Source organism: Cervus canadensis, chromosome 17 (genome assembly GCF_019320065.1).
Source record: "Cervus canadensis isolate Bull #8, Minnesota chromosome 17, ASM1932006v1, whole genome shotgun sequence".
NCBI lineage: Eukaryota > Metazoa > Chordata > Mammalia > Artiodactyla > Cervidae > Cervus > Cervus canadensis.
In genome coordinates, this window is record NC_057402.1 from 38,652,343 (window position 1) to 38,664,376 (window position 12,034).

At 39.0% G+C, this 12,034-nt stretch overlaps 1 protein-coding gene and 1 non-coding gene across 3 annotated transcripts in view; one reads left to right on the forward strand and one right to left on the reverse strand.

Moving 5' to 3' along the window:
* Positions 1-12,034, forward strand: part of LOC122419734 (neuronal acetylcholine receptor subunit alpha-7) — a 141,055-nt gene that overhangs the window by 89,958 nt on the left and 39,063 nt on the right. The gene's annotated exons all lie outside the window — the stretch shown is intronic.
* Positions 3,129-3,234, reverse strand: LOC122419824. The gene has a single exon (XR_006263045.1). It is a non-coding gene; the product is annotated as a U6 spliceosomal RNA (small nuclear RNA).

Genomic DNA, 12,034 nt, shown 5'->3' on the forward strand with positions numbered 1-12,034 from the left:
TTCTTGGGGATGGTTTTGATCACCACCTCCTGTACAGTGTTATGAACCTCTGTCCATAGTTCTTCCGGAACTCTATCAGATCTAATCCTTTGAATCTATTTGTCACTTCCACTGTAAAATTGTAAGGGATTTGATTTAGGTCATACCTGAATGGTCTAGTGGGTTTCTCTACCTTCTTCAGTTTAAGTCTGAATTTTACAATAATGAATTCATGATCTGAGCCACAGTCAGCTCCTGGTCTTGTTTTTGTTGACTGTATGGAGCTTCTCCACCTTCGGCTGCGAAGAATATAATCAATCTAATTTCGATATTGACCATCTGGTGATGTCCATGTGTAGAGTAGTCTCTTTACTGTATCCCATAGATTTTAGCATGTCATATTTCTATTTCATTTCTCTCTAGATAATTTTTGATTTCATAGATGACCCATTGGTTGCTCAGTAGCGACCCTATTATTACATAATGCCCTTTGCTGCCTTTTATTTCACTGTTAGTTTTAAATGCCATTTTGTCTGATGTGAGTGTAGCTACTCCAGCTTTCTTTTCCTTTCCCTTTGCATGGAGTATCTGTTTCCATCTCTCCAGTTTTAGTCTATGTGTGTCCTTTCCTCTGAACTGAGCCTCTTGTAGGCAGCCTGTGTTTTGGTCTTTTTTTTTTTTTTGGTCCATTCATCCACTCTGTGTATTCTGATTGATAAATTTAGTCCAGTTACATTTAAAGTAAGTATCAATAGTATGTATTTGTTGCCATACTATGAGGTCATAGATAACATCCTATACAATTAGGCTGTTTTAAGTTGGCAGCAGCTTAAATTTGAATACATTCCATAACTTTATCCTTTTGATATTCCCCCATGTTTTATTCCTGGGCTAGGAAGATTCCCCTGGAGGAGGAAATGGCAACCCACTCCAGTATTCTTGCCTGAAAAATCTCAAGGACCGAGGAACCTGTGGGCTACAATCCATGGGGTCACAAAGAGTCAGACACAACTGAGTGACTAAACACAGCAAGCCCCATCTTTTATACTTTCAGTGACTCACTTTAAATCTCTTTATTTTATGCACCCCTTAAGTAATTATTTTAATTTTAGTTAATTTTATTGCTTTTGTCTTTTGACCTTCCTGCTTGTTTTATAAGGGACTAGTTCACTGTGTTTATCATATGTTAACCTTTTCAGTGAGATTTTTACTTTTGTATGTTTTCTTATTATTAATTATGCCATTTCTTTTTATCTTTTCAGCTTAAAAAGTCCCTTTAACATTTCTTGTTGGGTTGGTTTAGTGATGATGAACTTCTTTAGCTTTAATTATCTTGGAATATCTTGATCTCGTCTTCAGTTCTGAATGATAAACTTTCTAGGCAGAGAATCATGGCTAGAATTTTTTTTTTTTTTTTTTTTGACTTTCAGCACTGTTAGTATATCATGCCACTCCCTTCTGGTCTGTACAGTTTCTGCTGAGAAATCTACTGATAGACCTCTTGTATGTTACCTTGTTTTTCTCTTTCTCCCTTTAGAATTTCCTCTTTATCCTTAACATTAATTGTTTTAATTATAGTATGTCTTGGTCTGTGTGTCTATAGATTCATCTTATTTGAAATCATCTGCACTTCTCTGGATGTCTATTTCCTTTCACAGATAGGGGAAGTTTTCAGCCACTATTTCTTCAAATAATTTTTCTGGTCCTTTTTCTTTATCCTCTCCATCTGGAACCTCTATAATGCAAATTGCTCTTCTGCTTGATGTTATCTCAAAGCCCCCCTTAGGTATTTTCACTTTTTAAGTTCTTTTTCATTTTACTGTTCTGTCTGGATGAGTTCAATCATTCTATCTTCCAGTTTGCTTATTTGTTCTTCTAGCTCATCCAGTCTGCTCTGGTGAACTCCTCTAGTGTATCTTTCAGTTTAGGTGTAACTTTTATTTGGTACTTTCTTATATTTTCTATCTCTGTGGACATTCTCACTGTGCCCATCCATTTATTTCCTGAGTTTGGTGATCATCTATATAACCATTACTATTAACTCTTTATTGGATAGAGTGCTTATTTCCACTTTATTTAGTTATTTTTGAGATGTTGTCTTATTCTTCCCATTGGAGCATATTCCTCTGTCTCCTTATTTTTCTTAATTCTCTGTTTGTTTCTGTCTGTTAGGTGAATCAGCTATCCTTCCCAGTCTTGAAGGAGTGACCTTATTTAGGAAATGCCCTGTGGGGCTCAGAGGTGCATTTCTGCTTGGCCACTAGAGCCAGGCATTTAGGTGCCCTCTATGTGACCTGCATGCACCCCACTTTCTTGTGGGGCCATAGCTGCTTCTGTGGCAGGCTAGTGAGCTGGGCTGACCCCCCCGGATGGCTGAGGGACATAGGCTGGGTGCCCTGCTGTGCAGGTGGATGAGGCACACCCTCCAGGCTGGCTTTGAGACCTTCCTGCAAGGGCTGTACCACTGGTAGGCGAGGCTTTCACTTGGCTGATGTGCAGAAGTGGATGGAACTCTCAGCGGGACACACTCACTGGTGCTATAAACTTGGAGAATTTCAAAATGGTGCCTGCTAATTAGCAAGGTACTCTGAAATGGCAAAAATGGTTCCTGCCACTGTCTCCTAGTCCCCCGGGAACATCTGAACCAGTTCCTGCCTTTGTGATGATGCTTCAAGCTTGGTAAGTGGTTTCCCTTGAGCTGCAGTACATATGCTTTTTAATCTAGTGTTTTCATGCTGGTTTTGGAGTTGGGTGAGTCTGCATGTGGGCTCTTTAAGAGCAAGTCTTCTATTCTCTCACTTCTGTGGTTCTCCTAGATGCATTCCATTTCAGCTTTTTAAAAAAATTGAACTGTAGTTGATTTATAGTGTTGTGTTGATTCCAGGTGTATAGCAAAGTGATCCAGATACATATATATATATATACATATATATATATATTCTTTTTCAGATTATTTTCCATTAAAGGTTATTACAAGATATTGAGTATAGCTCCCTTTGTTAAACAGTAGTTTTCTTGTGTTTATTTTATATATAGTAGTATGTGTATGTAAATCCCCAAATCCTAATTTATCCCTTCCTTCCCTGTTTGGTAGCCATAAAATTGTTTTCTATGTCGGCGAATATGTTTCTGTCTTGTGAATAAGCCAAAAAAATAAGGAATGCTTCACAAATTGTGTATCATCCTTGTTCAAGGACCATGCTAATCTTCTCTGTATTGTTCCAGTTTTAGTATATGTGCTGCCAAAGTGAGCACTCTCTTTTGGTTTTTAAAATCAGGTGTTTGGGGGACTCATCTCTCCTGTGCAGGATCTAGGGGTCAAGGTACATGATATGGAACTTGAGTCCCTTACTCCTCAGAGAAAAGATTAGGACCTTTCTGATCCTTCTCAATTGTGGATCACTGCAGCCAGGATGTGATTTCTTTCTTTCTTGGTGAGACATCTCTGTGCCTGTCTTCACTATTTCAATGCTTTGTTGTAGAGGTGCTGTTCATCCAGGTTCCAGGCCCCTTTATGAGGAGATTATCCCATATGTAGTTGTGGATCTGTTCTGTCTGTAGAAGGAGATGAGTTCAGAATCATCCTATGCCACCATCTTGAACCCTCCTTCACAATTCTTTTTTAATATTGATCTTGGATCTTCTGACTTCGCTCCACTCATGTATTAGTTTTTGGACTTGTGGAGTTTTGTTGTTGCTGTTACAGATTTCTTGGGGCTGTCCACATAGTCATGTAAATGATTTCTATCATCCTGTTAACTGCAAATAAGACAGTTTTGTTTCTTTCTAGTCTGTATGCCTTTATTTCCTCTGCTCTCCTGGTGAAGACTCCAGTATTATTTTGAATAAGACTGTTGAAAGCAGATATCTCTGCCTAACTCAAGATCTTAGAGGGAAGGCATTCAGTCTTTTTACTATTATACTAGTTGTGTTTTTCTTTCTTCTTCTTTTTTTTTTGGTAGATGTTCTTTATCAGGCTGAGGAAGTCCCTCTCTAATTGCAGTTTTCTGACAGTTTTCATTCTGCATGAATGTTAAATATTTGTCAGTCCTCCTTTTTTTTTGCATCAGCTGATATAAGCATGTGCTTTTTACTGTTTAGCCTGGCAGGCTACAGTCCATGGCATTGTGGAGTCAGACACGACTGAGCTACTAACACACACATGGTTGATTCAGTGATCAGTTTTGAAATGTTCAACCAGCCTTGCAGTCATGGAATAAACCCCACTTGGTTGTGTGTATAATTCTTTATATATACTGTTGAATTGTATTTGCTTATTTCTTGTTAAGGATTTTTATGTCTGTTTATGAGGGGATGTAGTCTGTACATTTCTAGCTTTTTTCTTATTATTTTTTCAGTATCATCTTTGTGGTTTTGTTTTCAGAACAATATTAGCTTCTTAAAATGAGTGGATAGATATTCTCTCATCCTCTACTTTCTGTTACAGAGTTATAGAACTGGTATTAATACTTCTTAATTGTTCAGTAGAATTTTCTAGTGAAATTATCAGGACCTAGTGAATTCTTTTCAGGAATTTTTAAATTATTAATTCGATTTGTTTAATAATTTTGTGACTGTTCAGTTTATTTTCTCTCGTTTAAGTTTTAGTAGGCTGTGCTTTTCCAAGGAATTGGTTTATTTCATCTAAAATGGGAAATGCATGTGTGAAGAGTTGTTTGCAACATTCCCTTGTCGTTTTTTTGATGTGTATAGGGCTTATAGTAATATACTCAGATTCATTCCTAATATTGGCTTGTCAATTTAATTGATATTTTCAAAGAAGTAGATTTTTGTTTCATTGACTTTCCCTATTGTTTTTATTTTCTTTCATTGATTTTTCTTCCTGTATTTATTATTTCATTCTCTCTACTTTTATAGGTTTATTTTTTGCTTCTTTCTTGTTACTTGAAGAGTGAGCATGGAGTTACAGACTTGAGATTTCTTCTAGTGTAAGCATTTACTACTATGCATTTCCCTCTCTGGTCAATACCAAAATCAGATGGATTGTATTCTTTGCAGCCAAAGATGGAGAAGCTCTATACAGTCAGCCAAGAAAAGACCTAGAGCTTACTGTGGCTCAGATCATCAACTCCTTCCGTGCAAAACACAGGCTCAAATTGAAGAAAGTAGGGAAAACCACTAGGCAATTCATTTATGACCTAAATCAAATCTCTTATGATTATACAGTGGAGATGACAAATAAGATTCAAGGGACTAAATCTGGGAGATGGAGTACCTGAAGAACTAGGGATGGAGGTTCGTATCATTGTACAGGAGGTGATGACTAAAATCATGCCCAAGGTAAAGAAATGCAAGAAGGCAAAGTGGTTGTCTGAGGAGGCCTTACAAATAGCTGAGAAAAGAAGAGAAGTGAAAGGCAAAGGATAAAAGGAAAGATAGACCCAACTGAATGCAGAGTTCTAGAGAACAGCAAGGAGAGATAAGAAAGCCTTCTTACATGAACCATGCAGAGAAATAGAGGAAAACAATAGAATGGGAAAGACTAGAGATCTCTTCAAGAAAATTAGAGATACCAAGGGAACATTTCATGCAAATATGGGTACTCTAAAGGACAGAAATAGCAAGGACATAACAGAAGCAGAAGATATTAAGAAGAGGCGGCAAGAATACTCAGAAGAACTGTACAAAAAGGTCTTAATGACCCAGATAACCATGATGGTATGGTCACTCACCTAGTGCCAGACATCCTGGAATGTGAAGTCAAGTGGGCCCTAGGAAGTATTACTATGAACAAAGTTAGTGAAGGTGATGGAATTCTAGCTGAGCTATTTCTAACCCTAAAAGATGATGCTGTTAAAGTGCTTCATTCAATATGCCAGCAAATTTGGAAAACTCAGCAGTGGCCACAGCACTGTAAAAGATCAGTTTTCATTCTGATTCCAAGAAGGGCAATGCCAAAGAATGTTAAAACTACCTCAGAATTGTATTCATTCCACATGCTAGCAAGGTAATGCTCAAAATCCTTCAAGCTAGACTTCAACAATACATGAACTGAGAACTTTCAGATGCACAAGTTGAATTTAGAAAAGGCAGAGGAACCAGAGATCAAAATGTCAACATCTGCTGGATCACAGAAAAAGCTCTAAGAAAATTAAAAAAGAAAATCTACTTCTGCTTCATTGACTACGCTAAAAACCTTTGACTGTGTGGATCATAACAAACTGTGGAAAATTCTTAAAGAGATGGGAATACCAGACCACCTTATCTGCCTCCTGAGAAATCTGTATGCAGCTCAAAAAGCAGCAGTTAGAACCAGACATGTAACAGCTGACTGGTTCAAAATTGGGAAAGGAGTACGTCAAGGTTGTATTTTGTCACCCTGCTTATTTAACTTATATGCAGGGTTCGTCATGTGAAATGCCAGGCTGGATGAAACACAAACTGGAATCAAGATTGCCGGGAGAAATACCAACAACCTCAGATATGCAGATGATACTATAATAAAGGCAGAAAGTGATCAGGAGCTAAAGAGCCTCTTGATGAAGGTGAAAGAGGAGAATGAAAAAGCTGGCTTAAAACTCAGCATTCAAAAAACAAAGATCATGGCAACCGGTCCAATCACCCCATGGCAAATAGATGGAGGGGAAAGTGGAAACAGTGAAAGATTTTATTTTCTTGGACTCCAAAATCACTGCAGACTGCAGCCACAAAATTAAAAGACATTTGCTCTTTGGAAGAAAAGCTATGACAAAGCTAGACAGCATATTAAAAAGCAGAGACACCACTTTGCTAACAAAGGGCAGTATAGTCAAAGCTATGGTTTTTCCAGTAGTCATGTACGGATGTGAGAGTTGGACCATAAAGAAGGCTGAGTGCCAAAGAATTGATGCTTTTGAACTGTGGTACTGGAGAAGACTCCTGAGAGTCCCTTGGACAGCAAGGAGATCAAACCAGTCAATCCTAAAAGAAATCAACCCTGACTATTCACTGGAAGGTCTGATGCTGAAGCTCCAATACTTTGGCCATGTCATGCGAAAAGCCAACTCATTGGAAAATACCCTGATGCTGGGAAAGATTGAGGGCAAAAGGAGAAGGGGGCAACAGAGGATGAGATGGTTGGGTGGCATCACTGACTCAATGGGCTTGAGTCTGAGGAAACCCTGGAAGATAGTGAAGGACAGGGAGGCCTGGCATGCTACAGTTCATGAGGTCACAAAGAATCATAATGGCTTAGTGACTGAACAACAACAAATCTCCCTCTCTGTCCTTTACCTGCACTTCACAAATTTTGATATATTGTATTTTTATTTTCTTCAGTTCAGTTTATCTTTTGAGTTCTCTGTAGAGTTTGTTTTTGACTCATAGATTATTTTTTAAATGGTGTTTATATTCTGAGTGTTTGGAAATTCTCCTCTTATCTCCTTTTTTTATTTGTTTTTAATTTGATTCCATTGCAGACACAGATCACACATTCTGTATGGTTTAAATTCTTTTAAATTTGTTGAGGATTTTATGGCACAAGTTGTAATCTGTCTAGCATATATTCCATGAGGACTTGAAAACATTGTTTTTGCTGTGTTGGGGAAGTGTTTTCTGTCAGTTAGGTCCTATTTGTTGATGGTGTGTGTTCCATGACTTTCCTAGTTGTCCTCTTATCAAGTATTGAGGAGGAGTGTTGAAGAATGTGGATTTATCTCTCTTTTTTTTTTAAACTTCTGTCTGGTTTCAGTTCATATATTTTTCAGCTTGTTTGTTTGGGAAAGAATGTATGATTGCTGTGCCTTCTTGGTAGATGGAATTTTTATCAGTATGTAAATTTATTATCTGCCCTTTGTAATTTTCTTTCATCTAAAGTCTAGTTTATCTGGAAATAATACTGTAAATCTTGCTTATTTTAATAACATTTTCTTGGAATATGTAATTTGGTTGGCAGCCTACAGTCCACAGTTGATCGGGTTGGTGGTAGAACGTGAGTTTTTCCTTTGGTGTTTAGCTGAGGTGGGACTTTTACTTAATTTGTTTTCTGTCTCTCTGGTTGCCCTTTCCAGGTCATTTGGCTCTTCTTAAGATGTTTTCGTTGTTTTTGTCTACACTTTTGATGCTTCTCCAAGACTCAGTTTGGAACATGAGACAAATGGAAAGCCCAGGGTCCTAGTGTCAGTCCTTTTGCTTTCTTCTCTGCACTTTCACAGTGGCCTTATGTTTGTTTATATATTATGTTAAGAGTTTTAGGCATAGTTAATGGAAGTAATAGTGCTGCAAAACACTAATAACAAAATATCATACTTTAGGCATTTTTTCCCTAAAGTAGGTATTTATTTAGGGCAGAATACCCAGACCATTGCACTTTATTTCTTATTTGTCTATATATAGATAAATATATATATTTTGTGGAACTGTTGTTGTTCCACAAAACTGTTAAGTAACTGTAGTGAATACATAAAAATGGAGACTTTTATTTTTCCCAGTTCTGGAGGCTGGAAATCCAAGATCAATAGCCAGCCAGTTCTTTTCCTGGTGAAACCTCCCTTCCTGGATTCTCACTGTGCCCTCGTATGGAAGAGAAGAGAGAGAAGATGAATATTAATTTAGCCTATTCTTATAAGGCTACCAGTCCTATTGGATTAGGACCCCATCCTTATGACTGAGCACTTAGCCTTAATTACCTCCTTAAAGGTCCTGTTTCCAAATATAGTCATACTGGGGGTTAGGACTCCAGCAACATATGAATTTGGAGAGGGGGCAGTTCAGTCCATGCAAATAAGTAAGTGTCTATCCTATCCATAACTGAAAGTCTGAGCTCTAATTTTTGTTTTTTGAAAATGATAATAAACATATTTGTGACTGTATTTATTTTAATCATATGTATTTTTCCAGATGAAACATGGGCTTTTTAAGGTTCTTAAATCCTCTTATTCCATTTTACAAAATTTCTTTCCAAACACATTATACCAGCCTGGTTTACTTATAAGCAAACTAGGTCCCTGATGATATGTTCCACTTAATCTAAACCAAGTTTTTATTTTTCATTATTAACCTTCTCGCTTCAGTTTTTTGGTGGAAATATTTAGTATAACTTTAGGCAGGACATCTTTAGATTAACTTCTTGAAGATAAAAACACTGTTTCTGTGTTATCATTTTTAGATTTTATTTATACTGTCATAGCAAGTGGTATTTTTCAAAAAACATAATGCTAGTTTTTTTAGATTTCATATTTATTCAGATTATTGTTGATGAATTTCTTTATATTCTTCACCTAAAGGAAAAACTCCCTTAAAAAATTAGTCTGATCACTTTTCAGTCAATTACTGGGGAACTCCAGGCATGGAGTTGGTGGACCCAGTTGGGTGGGAGGTTCTCCCGGTGGCCTGCTCAGCGGCCACGAGCCCAGCTGGGCAGAGTGCACATTCAGCGCCTTTCCCTCTGTATTTTCTGGTCACCTTCACTCCTGTGAGAATTTCCACACCTGATACACAATCCATATGTGCACGGTAACCAAGGGCACCAGGGGCAGAAGTTCTCCCTTCCCTGGCAGAGGTGGCTAGCCTTCTCTTGTTCCCTTGGTTTCATGGCCCTGGAAAGAAAGGGTGTCACAGGTTATACAGCTTAGAAATGGAGAATTCACTTTTACTTCATGGCCTCATTCACATTCAGAAAGTAGGCTGCCCCACCTGTATGAGAGGAACTGCAGGGGGTCTGAGCAGCCCAGGAGAGCAGAGGCCAGTGCTTTCCCCACATGAAGCCCTGGGAGCTCAGGGAGCAGTCCTGTGTCCCAGGTCACAAAAAAGCTCAGACAGAAATATAGATCAATGGAACAAAATAGGAGGCCCAGAGCTAAATCCATGTACCTATGGACACCTTATCTTTGACAAAGGAGGCAAGAATATACAATGGAAAAAAGAAACCTCTTTAACAAGTGGTGCTGGGAAAACTGGTCAACCACTTGTAAAAGAATGAAACTAGAACACTTTCTAACACCATACACAAAAATAAACTCAAAATGGATTAAAGATCTAAATGTAACACCAGAAACTACAAAACTCCTAGAGGAGAACATAGGCAAAACACTCTCTGACATAAATCACAGCAAGATCCTCTATGACCCACCTCCCAGAATATTGGAATATAAATTAAACTTAAAGCTTTTGCACAACAAAGGAAACTATAAGCAAGGTGAAAAGACAGCCTTCAGAATGGGAGAAAATAATAGCAAATGAAGAAACAGACAAAGGATTAATCTCAAAAATATACAAGCAACTCCTGAAGCTCAGTTCCAGAAAAATAAATAACCCAATCAAAAAATGGGCTGAAGATCTAAACAGACATTTTTCCAAAGAAGACATGCAGATGGCTAACAAACACATGAAAAGATGTTCAACATCACTCATCATCAGAGAAATGCAAATCAAAACCTCAGTGAGGTACCATTACATGCCAGTCAGAATGGCTGCTTTCCAAAAGTCTACAAAGCAATAAATGCTGGTGAGGGTGTGGAGAAAAGGGAATCCTCTTACACTGTTGGTAGGAATGCAAACTAGTAGAGCCACTATGGAGAACAGTGTGGAGATTCCTTAAAAAACTGGAAATAGAACTGCCATATGACCCAGCAATCCCACTCCTGGGCATACACACCGAGGAAACCAGATCTGAAAGAGACACGTGTACCCCAATGTTCATCACACCACTGTTTATAATTGCCAGGACATGGAAGCAACCTAGATGCCCATCAGCAGATGAATGGATAAGAAAGTTGTGGTACATATACACAATGGAATATTACTCACCATTAAAAAGAATACATTTGAATCAGTTCTAATGAGATGGATAAAACTGGAGCCCATTAAACACAGTGAAGTAAGCCAGAAAGATAAAGACCAATACAGCATACTAACACATATATATGGAATTTAGAAAGATGGTAACGATAACCCTATATGCAAGACAGAAAAAGAGACACAGATATATAGAACAGACTTTTGGACTCTACGGGAGAAGGTGAAGGTGGGATGTTTCAAGAGAACAGCATCGAAACATGTATATTATCAAGTGTGAAACAGATCGCCAGTACAGGTTGGATGCATGAGACAAGTGCTCGGGGCTGGTGCACTGGGATGACCCAGAGGGATGGGATGGGGAGGGAGGTGGGAGGGGGTTCAGGATGGGGAACACATCTAAATCCATGGCTAATTCATGTCAATGTATGGCAAAAACCACTACAATATTGTAAAGTAATTAGCCTCCAACTAATAAAAATAAATGGGGGGGGGGGGAAGCTCTCCTAGGGAAGCAGCTTCCCTGTAGGGAGCTTCCTTGCAGCTCAAATGATAAAGAATCTGCCTGTGATGCAGAAAACCCGTGTTTCATCCCCAAGTTGAGAAGATTCCTGGAGAAAGAAATTGCAACCCACTCCAGTATTCTTGCCTGGAGAATCCCAAGGACAGAGAAGCCTGGTGGGTTACCGTCCCTAGGGTCGCAAAGAGTCGATATGACTGAGCAACTAACACTACACAAAAACTTGGGAGGCAGGGTTGAGATCTGGGCTCTGCCCTCTCACCTAGATGAGGTGGGCTGGAACTGAGCAGGTACTGCCTTTGAAGCACTGCCCTTTGTGAGAAGGGGGCCAAAGGAGTATCTCCTTCTCAGTCCAGGAAGGTGAACAGGAAGCTAACCTGTTTCTGGCTATGTGAGGTGAAGTTGCATGTCACAACCAGGGGCTTGGAGACTGGAGATTCATTCCAGTCTGTGGCATCTGGAAGGCAAGGTATGTGCTGTCCAAGTTCCATGGTGGTGCATTGGTGTTTGAGCCTTGAGTTTTCTGCCACCTGACAAATAGCACAAACTACAGTGGTTGGCGTCCCAGAGTGGGGTCTGGAAAGCTGGGGGGGGACAGCCACAGGGCTCTGCTCTCCCCCAACCTGTCCTTTGCTTCCACCAACACTGGCTGCATTTCTGTCTCCTAAGCTCTTTGCATAGGCCTTCATTAGATTTTACAGCAAATGTTGCACAGACCGTCAGGGTTGTAGGCATATAGATAGCAATGGAACTCAAAGGCAAACAGACACGCACAAATGGATGAGTTGAAAATTAAGCTTA